This window comes from Phodopus roborovskii, unplaced genomic scaffold (genome assembly GCF_943737965.1).
Source record: "Phodopus roborovskii unplaced genomic scaffold, PHOROB, whole genome shotgun sequence".
NCBI classification, from domain to species: Eukaryota; Metazoa; Chordata; class Mammalia; order Rodentia; family Cricetidae; genus Phodopus; species Phodopus roborovskii.
This window is the reverse complement of record NW_026125397.1, coordinates 5,199,156-5,212,434: the sequence shown is the minus strand read 5'-3', so window position 1 is coordinate 5,212,434 and position 13,279 is coordinate 5,199,156.

Here is a 13,279-nt window from a genome sequence, read left to right as displayed (position 1 = left end):
TAGGTGAGTTGTTTTCAAGCTGTGTTCAGCAGGGCTCCTATCTCCTGAGCACACAAAGGAATAGCATTGTTTTTCATCTAGCTTGGTTCTTATATTAGCAGTGTGTCATCCAGGAATGACTGAACAAGGCTCATTAGGAGGTCCAACTAATTTAGAACGTCAGGATTTTTCTCTCTATACAGCTTTACCCACCTGTATACCTATATACATGGTGGTTCGAAATAGTCTGGCAACATTTCACACTTAATCAGCCCTCTTTTCATGGGAAGTTTTCCCTCTGCTGGCATAGGGATTGCATGAACTGTTGCAAGATACAACAAGAAAAACAACTCTGACCCCAACATCATTGCCAGTGAAGCTGGTACCTAACCCAGATCTAATCATTTCTACTCTATAAATAAAGGATCTGGCCTGTTTGTTTTAGCCAGCTCGTCTAAACAGAGAAATTCAACTGAAAAATGATGCAGATTTCAAGTTTCAGAGCCTTGTGTGTGTGAAGCATGAGCTTGTTTGCACACATGTGCAATCCAGGCACACACATTTACAGAGCCTAGGCATGCACCATTCTTCCCCCACTGACAAGTTTCAGAGCAGCTGTCCTATTCTTGCTCAGGAGACATCCAACACATAATACAGAGGAAAAGGACCATCCTAGGACTTTGCCCAGAGCAGCACCTGCTCGCTAGGTACTAGAATTTAAAATAGGGTAATACCAATTTTAATATTCACTGGCTGCTTAGTTTTGAGCAAGAAAACAAAAAAGCTGGAAAAGGGAAGGGGGTAGGTAGATACCTGCGGGCAAAGGTCTGTGAATCCTGGGTGGCAGGATTCTAATGACATCAAGCCTGGACTTTTGTTTTACCAGGACAGTTCCTAAGTTTCTTTTACGAAGAATTTTCAACAATCTCTTTTTTATTAGCCGTTTGTGCCCATTATAGTTTTCTAGTTGCTAGTTTGTTATGTCTTTAACATAAATAAGCTTCTAAAAGTGTCTTACGTGAGGATTTGCAGGGTTGGGCATGCTATTTAGACCATATAAAAAGCCACGCAAAGGACTTCCCTTGTAATGGGACTCTTTAATATTTAATAGAGCTGTCATATAAACATATACTAGCATTTAAAATGCAGTTTCTGGACTATAAAATAAACACCATTTCTAATATTGCTGGTGGCTTTCACGTGCCCAGGGCTCAGCTCATTAACTGCTCTTTATGCGATTTATGTGAAATGTGTTTTAGCCATCAGAGAACCACATAAAGTGCATTATGCTTTGAGGGCAGAGTCATTAGCAATGGGAGAACAGTGCAAGTCCAGCACACCAAAAGTTTTGTATAGATTTGAACAACTTACAGTTAATTTTCAGACCTGTACAATGCCACAAGACCACTCAACCTGAGATAAGTTGTTACTGATTATTATAACAACAGTCATCTATGCTATGAATATCAATGTACTAGCTAGAGAAGATTGTAGCTTAATCATTAATAATTCAGTGTTCACCTAAAGAGAACATTTCCAAAGTTCTCTTTTAGAGTCACCTAAAGTCAGTATTTTACCGAATATGTTAAAAATATCAGTGTAAAATTTATCAACGTAAGTCTTCCTAGCAGCCAAAAACAGCTATGCTGCATATGAATATATAGAACCAGTTGCTCTCAGTGTGTTGATTAACACACATTTAACAAAATCGTGTGAATATAGAAATCATATTGGTAAAATTTTAAACAATTCAATTAGATTGAAAAGAAAACACATTGTCATTGCCAAGTATCTGGGGAGTGATTGACATGTTCATGCATGGTGCTAGAACAAATGGTCATCCTAAGTAACAAAGTACAGAGAGGCAAAAGGCCTGGGAAACTGAAAGCCTAAATATAAAAGCTGAAGTTGCAAAAACTTCCAGATGAAAACCTAGAAAGTTATTTTGCAGCATCAGGATACAGCAGACTTTCTCAAATTGAGCATAAATTCCACAGATAATATAAGAGGAGATGTTTGAAATTTTATCTATTAACATTTAAATTTTCTAAGCATCAAATAACAAAATAAAATTTTTAAATGAAAACAGATCATTCACCAGACAATATTTGTGGATGTGCTAAAGTCTCCCTTCTTGAAGTGTTTCTTGTGTTGCAAAACAAAGCGCAACCCAATAGGATGTGGGAAAGGAGCTCCCAGAGAAGACAACACAGTGACTGGGCTACATACAATACCCTTGACCTCTGCACAATACATTTGACTAAATAACAGCAGCAGGCTTTACTTTCAGTAGAAGCATGGTGGCTTTGCATGAGATAAAGCCATTAATGTGAAACCAGGAAAGTTCTAGAAAGATGTCTAGTCTGTTTTATGACCAGAGACCAAAATAATATTTCAGGAGCCAAGATTCCAAAAAGAAAGTAAGAACAGAGAAGGACCACTGCAAAATTCACTGCTGCCTGGACCACAGAAATATTTGCCAATCCATCACTTTCAACAACGAGAACAAAGCCAGGCAAAAACTGCTAATTAAGAGACTGGCCAGTGTTCTCAAAAGCAGGGGAGAGGAACGAGTAAAGAAAGGAACTGTAGTTCAGTCCATATCGTAGAAAAAGGTCCTGGGAAAGCACCCCAAGTACTTCATTGGAAGCTGGACAAGCCACAGTTTTGGCTTAAAGAAAGGGACTATATAGTGAGTCTCACTGTCACAGCATCATGAGTTAGCCCAGTGAAAGGAAGACGATGTCTTTGATCATTATTTTTCTGATTTCTCAAGGCTAAAGTATGTCTTCTCTATATAAGATTAATACTCAGAATGCTCAAAGCATCTTTGAATCGTCCCATTATTACAATGTCGTGTTGAAAACAAGGAAACATAAAGCTGGAAAGTAAAGGAGGAAACTGGAGAAAACAGAAACAGGTCCACAGAGAACACAAACAAATTTTAAAGTTTAAACTGAAAAGATGAAAATTTTTTGGCAATGCCTAGGATCACACCCAAAGTCTTGCCCATATCAGGCAAGTGCTGAACACTGAGCTTCATCCCCAACAAGACAGAAACTTTCAACTAAAAATAAGAATCCAAAAAAAAAAAAAAAAACCAAAAAATCACATAAGAGTTCTACTTTGGAAGAGCAGAATAACAGTTTAAGAACCCAATGCATTTGGTTTGGCAGAGAAGCAAATACTGCTAAAAAGAGAATTAGTGAATTAGGAGATCAAAAAGTAAGAACCAGATTGAGTGAAGCAGACTAAGGGGGGAGGGGTGGGAAATGCAGGATGAATTATAAGAAGCAGAATGGACATGATTAAAATTACTAGCATGATGTTTGCATCAGTTTCTGAGATGATAGATTCCTCCCTGCAGAGAGGCTCATTAAGGCTCACTCCAGAAGTAAAAAAAACTCAGAAGCCAAAGGAAGTCCCTGAAACTGAGCATATGCATAAGACACCCTGCCCCCCTGCAAGCTTATTCAAACAGTTGAGGTATTGAGAGACTCTCAGACAAGACAAACAGCCTAGAAGAGGCTTACATCAGCAAACTTGCCCAACATAGGTTCCCACCAGGCAATCACCAGAAGAGGCTCTGACAAGACATGATAAGTGTCCTGTATGTTGTGAACTCCAGGGTTCTGGCTTTGTGAGTCATCATCTATCCTGGGTAGGCTGTTGATGAGGCAGCTACCTTTGAATCAGCTTGCTTCTGAATGTAACCTTTCACCCACACTCCTGTAAATGACCCCAATAAAACTCATCAGTTCACCTAGTTAGACTTTGGTGCTATCTGTTGTTGGTTCTCTATGTGGGGCAAATAAATGTTTGTTCCTGTCACCCTAGAAGTAGTGGATACCACAAGAGTCTGAAATCTCATGAGAACAAAGTGATACAATGAAATAAAGACAATATTTGAGAAAATGTGAGGGATTTTCATAGGTTTGTAGAAAATACCAAGACATGATGGCATAAAAATTTAAGAACTACAAAAAATTAAAAAAAAAAGTTTGCACAGATTCACAAAGAGCAAAACTATGAAAACAGCAAAGAAAATATCAAATGTATCCAGAGAGAAAAAGCTTCTCGTTTGAAAAAAAAAAGAGAGAGAGAGAGAGGCTGATGGCTAGCTAACTGCTTGACACTAATATTAGAAACTGTAGAAAATTTTATAAACAAGCAGTGAGTGGAAAAAGTGTCAATACAGAACTCTACTAACTGCAAAATGTAAAGCAAAATAATCATTTTCAGATATACAAAAACTAACCTGGTTACCCATGAACACAACTCTAGAAAATAATTTTTATTTCTTTTGTTTTGATTTGAGTAAGGGTCTCTTTACATAGCTCTTGCTGCCTGCCATGGAACTCACCATAAAGAACAACATGGCCTTGAATTCACAGGAGTAATCCATCAAGATGAAGTCTCAGTTCTGAACATCTACTCCCCAAATAAAAAGGCACCTACATTCATAAAAGAAACATTACTAAAACTCAAATCTCACATAAAACCACACACACTTACAGCAGGAGATTCCAACACCCTACTCTCAACACTAGACAGGTCCATCAGACAGAAACTTAACAAAGAAACAAAGGAAGTAACAGAAGTTTAACAGAGATTTATAGAACTTTCCATCCAAACACAAAAGAATATAACGGAACCTTCTCTAAAATTGACCACATACTTGGGAATATAGTAAACCTCAATAGGTACAAAAAAAATTAGAATAACCCCCTGTACTTTATCAGACCATCATGCTTTAAAGTTAGAATACAACAAGACAAAATGCAGAAAACCTACAAATTCGTGAAAATTGAACAATTCATAATTGCACCATTCCTGGGTCAAGGAAAAAATAAAGAAAGAAATTAAAAGCTTTCTAGAATTCAATGATAAGGAAAACACAACATACCCAAACTTATGGTACACTTTGAAAGCAGTGTTAAGAGAAAAGTTCATAGCCCTAAATGCCTACATGAAGAAACTGGAGCATAGTCACACTAGAAAATTAACAGCACAATTGAAATCTTTAGAACAAAAAGAAGCAAACTCACCCCCAAGAAGTAGATAACAGGAAATAATCAATTTGAGGGCTGAAATCAATAAGAAACTAGGAGAACAATAAAAGAATCAATGTAACAAAGAGTTGGTTCCAGAAAATCAACAAGATAGACAAACCTTTATCCAAACTAACCGAAAGACACAGAGAGAAGTCAAATTAACAAAATCAGAAATGAAAAGAGAGACATAACAATGGACACAGAGGAAATACAGAGAAACTTCAGGTCATACTTTCCATTAAATTCAAAAATTTAATGGAAGTGGGCAATTTTCTGGATAGATGTCACTTACCAAAATGAAACCAAGGCCAAATAAGCAATTTAAATAGACTTATAACCCCTAATAAAACTGAAGCAGTCATCAAAAGTCTCCCAACCAAGAAAAAAAAATAAGCCAGGACCAGATGGTTTCAGTGCAGAATTCTACCAGAAATTCAAAGAACAGCTAATACAAATACTCCTAATGACCTGAGTTCAATCCCTGGGACTCGTGATAGAAAGAGAAAACTGACTCCCAAAAGTTTACCTCTACACTCACACCACAGCACATATTCCAACACACATACTCACAAAATAAATAAATGCAATTTTTATTTTTAAAAATTTTTAAGATGAAAAACTACATGAAGATGTTAACCAGAAGAAAGCTGACACAGTAATATAATACTAACAAGGCAAAGTCAGGTTCAGTAAAGAGTCACTGTGAGAAATAAAGGACATTGAAAACTGAAAGCTATCCCAGTGGTTAAGGCATATACATTAATTCGCTAAACCTCAAAATATATAAATCAATAACTGGCATACTCTTAATAACGAATCAATACATTAATAATAATCATATATTTTATGACAAGAACCTAAGAATGTGGAAGGGATATGAAAATCCAGCAACCAGGAACAGTCTTAAAAAATTGAGGAAGCCCACTCCAGTATGCCAGTCTAACAGAAATCACGTTCTTTTTAAGATACTTGTAGCCTTCTCAAAATTGTTCACATACTGATCCACAGATGAGCATTCAACTCATAAGTATTGGGGAAGTAAAAATAAAAAGCACAGTAAAGAGCTATCAATATATACCAGATTGGCCAAAATGAGAAATACAAAAAAATACCTAACCCTGAAAAGAATGTGGGCTGGCTGCAGTATACAACTACTGGAGGTAGGTATTATCATCTCTGAAAAGCTTTAGCAAAATCTATAAAAATCCAAATATATTTATACCTTAGGGCTCATTTATACCACCTATGAATCAGATAATATACAAAAACCTCATTTCATATAAGAATCGGAGGTCACTCAAATGCTTATTGACATGAAAAGTAAATAAATCAGCATAGATTTCAGGGTGCCACAGAGCACTGAGAGTGAGCAAACTATGAGCCCTGGATAACCCCGTAAGACTCAGTGGAACACAGCGGAGTGAAAGCCTGGCCTGAGGGACCCCAACATAAGTCATGGAGTTATCTGTGCCTCTGGAGGAAACACATTTCTTGCCTCAGGCTGCAGTAGAAAATGCTACAGAGATGGTTTAAACAACAGGGAACTATTTTTCTGTGCCTCCAGAGGCTAGAAATCTAAGACCAAGATGCCATCTGGCTGGATTCTTCTGAGGCTGCTTGCTTTGGCTTGTAACCTTCCACCCTTGTCTTCACATAGAGCTCTTTCTGTAGGTACCTTGACCCAATTTCCCTTTCCTGTAGGATACTAGTCAAGATGATCAGAACTCACTACAGCAACCTCACTCGCTCCACCATCACCTCCTGGAAGGTTACACTTGCAAATGCAGTGACTCCTATAGTGCTAGCGTAAAGACTCAAACCCCCATATTAAGGCATGATTTAGTTCACAGTATCTGTGCTCTTGCCGCTGAGGAGAGGGACTATATTTGGATGGTGGATTGGAGGAAGAATAAAAAAGCCCATTGTTTTGAGTGCAATCACACATGAATGTTTACTATATAAGCATTTCATAACCCGAATCTTGACTGTATACTGTATAAGCATTCTGTACCCTGAATCTGTATGATTACTAGACATTTAAAAGATGCTTATTGCTCTGCATTTTAAGCAATTGATTAAGATTAAAGTGAATTAATAAAAGCACAGTCACACCTATCAGATTGCCAAAATACTAAACATACAATAAGGTACAATAAGGAATGAATATATATGCATTGGTAGTGAGTTGGTAAATTAGCAAAATAAATTAAAGAGCAGTTCTGTGGTTATAATAATAAAATAATAATAAATAATAAATAATACCTATAGAATGCTGTGCTTAGTTTCTAAATCTTAAAGATTTACTATAAAAATGGAAGCAGTATTTTCTTAAGGTAAAGATATCTGTCAAAAAGAAGCTAAGAAGAAACCTTAGCATTTTGTGTGTGTGTGTCCACTTACCCGTTTGGTGGATGTGAATGCTTCTGTGTGCACATAAATGTAGGGGTTGGAGGTCAACATCAAGTGTCATCTTCATTCACGTCTCCATCTTACATTTTGAATCAGAGTCTCTCTCTGAACCTGGAACTAAGCTACTCAGCTAGACTAGCTGGATAGGCACCCTAGGATCCCCCTAGCTCTGTCCTCAGCACTGGGATTGTAAGTGTGTTATAATGTGTATTTTTACCTAAATGCTGAGTATCAGACTCAGGTCCTTATGCAAGCACAGCACATGCTTTGGCTACTGAACCATCTACCCTACCATAACCTCTAAGTTTAAATAATGAAGAAGTCTTCTTGTGTTCCTGTAACAGCCCAGAGAGGCTAAAAGGCCAAATCTTCTGTGTTAGAACTGAGGAGTCCATCACTGGTACCAAAGCTCGTCTTTCTCTCACCATTTCCTCAGTAGTAAAAAAAGAAGAAAGCATGTAAACATGCTCACAGGTGTGTATCCCTCCCATCCCATCAGTGTATAGTGTGTGTGTGCGCACACACACACACACACACACACACACACACACACACACACACACGACCTGAAGGTGTATATCCTGCAAGCCATTCATTCACAGTGCACCTGGATGAGAAGACCAGTACAAAAAAATAATGTTCACAGCAGCACTATTTGTTAAAACAACAAATCACAAAGCAAGAACAAAATTAACCCTACGTACTTACAATAATGGATAAACGCCAATGATTTACCTGTGTCATGGTCACTCCACAGCCTTTACAATTAGAAATGAATGTGGGAAAAAAATCTCAAAAACATAACAGTTTTTAAAAGAAGTTTCTGAAACAGTACCCATAGGATAAAGTCATTCATAGGAAATTTCTTAGTCAAAAAAATAAAACAAAATAAAACAAAACATATACTATCTATCACTTAGTAAAGATAGAGTAAATGTTTAACATACAAATAGAAATGCGGTTCACCGGCCTAGGCAAGCAGGTCATTCTTCAGTGACCAGGGTCCTAAGTGGAAGGATCAAGAGATGAGAAGATAACAAAGATGGAAAGCTGAGGTCTGAGAGGTCCTACATAACCTGATGGCTTATGCCAAGCAAGTTTATTTATTAAGTACAGCATCTTACATACTATTTGCAGGGGAAAAGGGCCAGTCATCAATAGCTATCATCCACTGAGACAGAATCAGTACAAGGCTAACTAAGCAGTGCTGTACAAGGGGAACACAGGGTATCTCAAGTGCATCAGAGACCAAGGCACATAGTAGCCTTGAGGTTGGTAACTCCAGTCTTTTCAGGAGGAAAAGCCAAGGAACTTGGAACCAAAACCTTAACTCCTATGAAGCCCAGGTCCCAGTCCCAGACTAGACTTTGCCAAGACCCTGGGTGAGGACACAGAAATTTGTGCAATTGCATCAAGAAAAAAAACCTTGAATTGGCCTGATGTCAACAGTTCAAAACTACAAAATGTTGATCAATAATGGTAAAATGTCAACAAGTATTTACTATTAGGGTAGTAGTTTAGTGTATAGGATGCTTTTGAAAGTTGTCAATGGGATCTAAATTTTCTCTTTAAACACAATGAAAATATAGCATGGATTTCTTGCGTATCTGGAGATATATATATATGTATGTATGTATGTATGTATATGTATATGTCTTCCTATTCTTCAAAACCATTGGATGTCCCACTAACATCAACATCTACTGTGATGTTTCTTACATGCACCATCATTACACATCATTACACAAAATCTAGAAAACATTGAGTATATGTCATGATTAGTTGACTTACAATTCAAAGTTCCCATTTCATTTTTACAACAATGGTGTATGAGAGGAAACATTTGGCTCTTACATGAAGTATATAAATAAATCTTACTACCTTATTTCTGAACTTTTTACCATTCCCATGTAAAAATGTGTTCCTACCCATCTTGATTGATCTTCCATGTTTAATCATAAGATCAGATGAATATTTTAATAAGCATTTTCATGACTGAAAGGAAAAGCCAGAACTTACCACATTGTGATGAGACTAAACTTGTTAATAATGTAATTTATGGGACTTGAATTTGTCTAATAAATCAAGTGTTCTTTGTGTCTTTTCTATCCACATGTTTTCTAGCGGGGCCAGGAGGAAGAAAAGGAAACCAGAAAGGTTGTAGGTATGTTGCGATATAGGGCAGGAACATTGTAGAATCAATATGTTAACTTAGTATGTAACTATTCTTGAGGGTCTATCTGTGTCTAAGACTAATTGAAATTAAACACAGATATGCTGTCTTTGTTTAAAACAAGTTTGGGGGTAACACTAAAAATTATTAATTGCCTCTTGGTCTTTCTTCTTATCAAATGTTGACATGTTCAAGATACAATTTGGAATTATTGGTACCTAAATATTCATCTCCCTTGGCATTTAAACTTGGTGATTTACCAAATTAATGCTTAAAGCCCCCCTTAATGAGACAAGAGAGGAAAGAGTTTTGTCTTGCATTTAGACCCAAATCACTTTATTACTTAAGACAGTTAAAATCATCAGGTTTTAACAATGGGTTCTCTGCAGGTTATAGGGATATTGTTCTTCAGAGACAAAACAAACTAAAGACTTTTATGAGAGGGCATTCTTAGTTCAGAAAAGCATTATAAATGGTGTGCTATCACTTTCAGACTCAGCAACCAAGAAGACAAGATTGTAAAGTTAAAACACTAAAATTGATTTGTTGATAAATGCTTGTCAAATAAAGGAGAAACCATTTTGTAATGTTGATAAGGCGAGCACAGAGCTGAACCTGGCTAGAGATAGTTTCTGAAGCAATGCAACTATGAAAACACGTTTTTAACTTCCTTTGGGAATGGGATCGAGTTAATGTGACCTGCTAGAACCTCCCTGGGTACTAAGTTACCTGAGGTGGGGGTGCTGATGATAATCCACTTTTCTTCAGGCAACCAAATCATTCTATTTTGTGTCTGGAGCCCACCAAACAAATGCATGAGATTTGTACCTGACACATTTCTTGCTTTTAGTTTCTTATGAGAGAAATAAAAAATAATATTGTTATTTATTTTATTCTGCAGCTCTCATCTCATAGCTAATCTATTTTGGCTTTGATTTCTCAAAAAAAAAAACACTAAGAAAGCCCTCCATAGTGATGGCTTATTTTAGGAGTTATCCAAAAAAGCAAACAAGAAGAGGGAGTGAGATAGAGAGGAAGAAAGGGGGTAACATGAGGTTGGATGATGAATTACCATCACTACAGGGAGCTGGTGTTGCATGGAATCCTGCAGAGTGTGTCTGTCTCAGAATTTTCCAGCAGGGAACAAAGAGTCAGATGAGCTACCTACATCTCTACTGGGGATTGAGAGAGATCCAAATCTCATGCCCCTGAGGTCTGGTTTGTGCATGGAAGAAAGCCAACTTAACTCATGTAAGCATCCTGTGTTGAAGCAACAGAGGTGTTCTGTGACAAGAATGAGGTCTCTGCTCAGCAGGCCTTACTGGTGAAATATCCAGAAACCACTGCAGAAGTTTATGGAAATCTGCAGTGAGGACATGAAGAGAAGTATAAGATGGGTACAATCAATTCACCATGTTTTTGATCTGCTTCTGACATTTCGGGAGCCAAGCCCATCAGCGTGCCCTTCTCAGTCCCTAAAATCCACTCTAGAATTCTTTCACTTCTTGTCTGCCTCAATTTGCCATGAATGCCAGTCTATCCTCTCCTCAGAACTTATTCCCTTCCCTTCTGCAATGGTGGCTTTGTATGCCACTGACCCTCCTCTCCAATCACAGAACCACCAAATGACAACTTCAAGAATATCCATGATCTACGCACTTACGTCTCTCTGTGTCCAACATGCAACAGCATCTCAGGGAAAGCAGACGTTGTTATTTTCAGTTCCTCCTTTTGCTGTTGTACCCTGATCAGAGTAACAAGAAACAGCCAACATCTGCTCACACAATGCCAAGTGCCAGTGGTAGAGCTACAAAATGCTAGCAACTCTTGGTGGTTCTGACAGATTGTTGGAGAGGGAAACAGCATTGCCTGAAAGGTAAAAATTCCTGGCTGTCTTGGTGTTAAAGAGCTCCCATACTTCCATGGACTTTATTTCTAGGAATACCACCATGCTGAAGATGTAAGGGAGATGTCCCACGCCTAAATGACAAGCCATTGCTTTCCTTAAACCTATAAAAACATCAGACCAAAGTCAGTGCAGGGACATTCTACAAATTACCTGACTACTATTCCTCCAGGCTGTATATTTCGTCAAAAAAAAAAAAAAAAAAAAAAAAAAAAAAAAAAAAACTAGGCAATTATGGAGAATTACCACGATCAAGAGAAGCTTCATGAGAAATGAAGACTATATATAATGTGACTATTGTCACGAACTGAATGTTTGTCTCATCCAAAAATTCAAAATAATGAAGCTGTAATCACAAGTTTGATTATATCTGGAAAAGCAGCCATTCGGAGGTAATAAAGGTTAGATGAGGCAAAAAGGATTGGACTTAATACAACAAGATCAATGTTCTCATGAGAGATACCAAATCTTCTATCCTATCCTCTCTTTCTCCAGTATGTCAAAATGCAGGAGATGGCAGTTATACAAAAGGCAGGAAGCAGGCCCTGAACAAAAACAAAGTCATTTGTCACTCTGACTTTGGATTTCCCAGTCTATAGGAATGCAAGAAAAAACATTTATTGTATGTGGCATTAACAGCAGCCTAAGATGGCAAAAACAATGGTTTCTAGACAGGATCATAGAACAGAAAGGGAATTTGGTGCAGACTAAGGAAATATGAAAAAAAATACAGACTTTGTCTAATACTAAATATTAATGTGCTAATCGTGATAAATATTCCATACTAAGAAATACATTAATAATAGTGAACGTGGAGTGTTTAGGAAGAGGGGGATATAGTGATAGTGTATCATTTGTTCACTTTTCTTGAACATAGCCTCTGTTTTAAAAATAACTTACCTAACACTGAAATTAGTTAAAGTCTAACAGATGAAAATCAGACTTGGGAGAGGGAGAGAAGGCTCAGCTGTTAAGTACACTTACTGCTCTTGCACAGGAATGTGATCCAATTCCTAACATCCACAAGATGGCTCACAACTGTCTGTAACTGCAGATCCAGGAAGTCTGACATCTTCTTCTGACCTCCATAGGCTCCTACATACACATGGTGCCTGTACACACACACACACACACACACACACACACACACACACACACACGCACACATGCACGCACGCACACACCCACGCACGCACGCGCATGCACACCTACTTAATAACAAATTGTGTCCTTGAAAATCACCATTATGAAACTGAAATGAATTCACTGACCTGGGCACTTAGCATCAGTATGAACTAACATATTCCACAGAAAGTCAAAAAGACATCACAAATCTCCTTGTGTTTTTGTAAAAATCGATAGCAATAAAGTCAGATCAAATTCTTGGGTTCAGCTCCCAATTTGCAGAATATGCTGAAGACAGAGGAACATGTTGCAAACCACCATGAATGTGTGAGTCTCCAAATCCAGATGGTAGGAACAACAAGGTAGATAGCTCAGCTCAACAGCAAATAAATTGTACAAAAGTGACAGTGTTAGTAGGGAAACCCTATATGATGAGGGACACCATGAGTCCACTGGGATTTTCTTTTTATTATACTAAGAGACCACTGAACATGTATTTCTGAACACTTCCTTTCTTTATTGGCCAGTCATGTAGGGATGTCTCATTATACAAACCAGATGTTCTTTCTATAGGCCTCCCTGGTTGCCATGTGGCCAATCAGAAGACTCCACAAAATCAACTAGACATTTTTA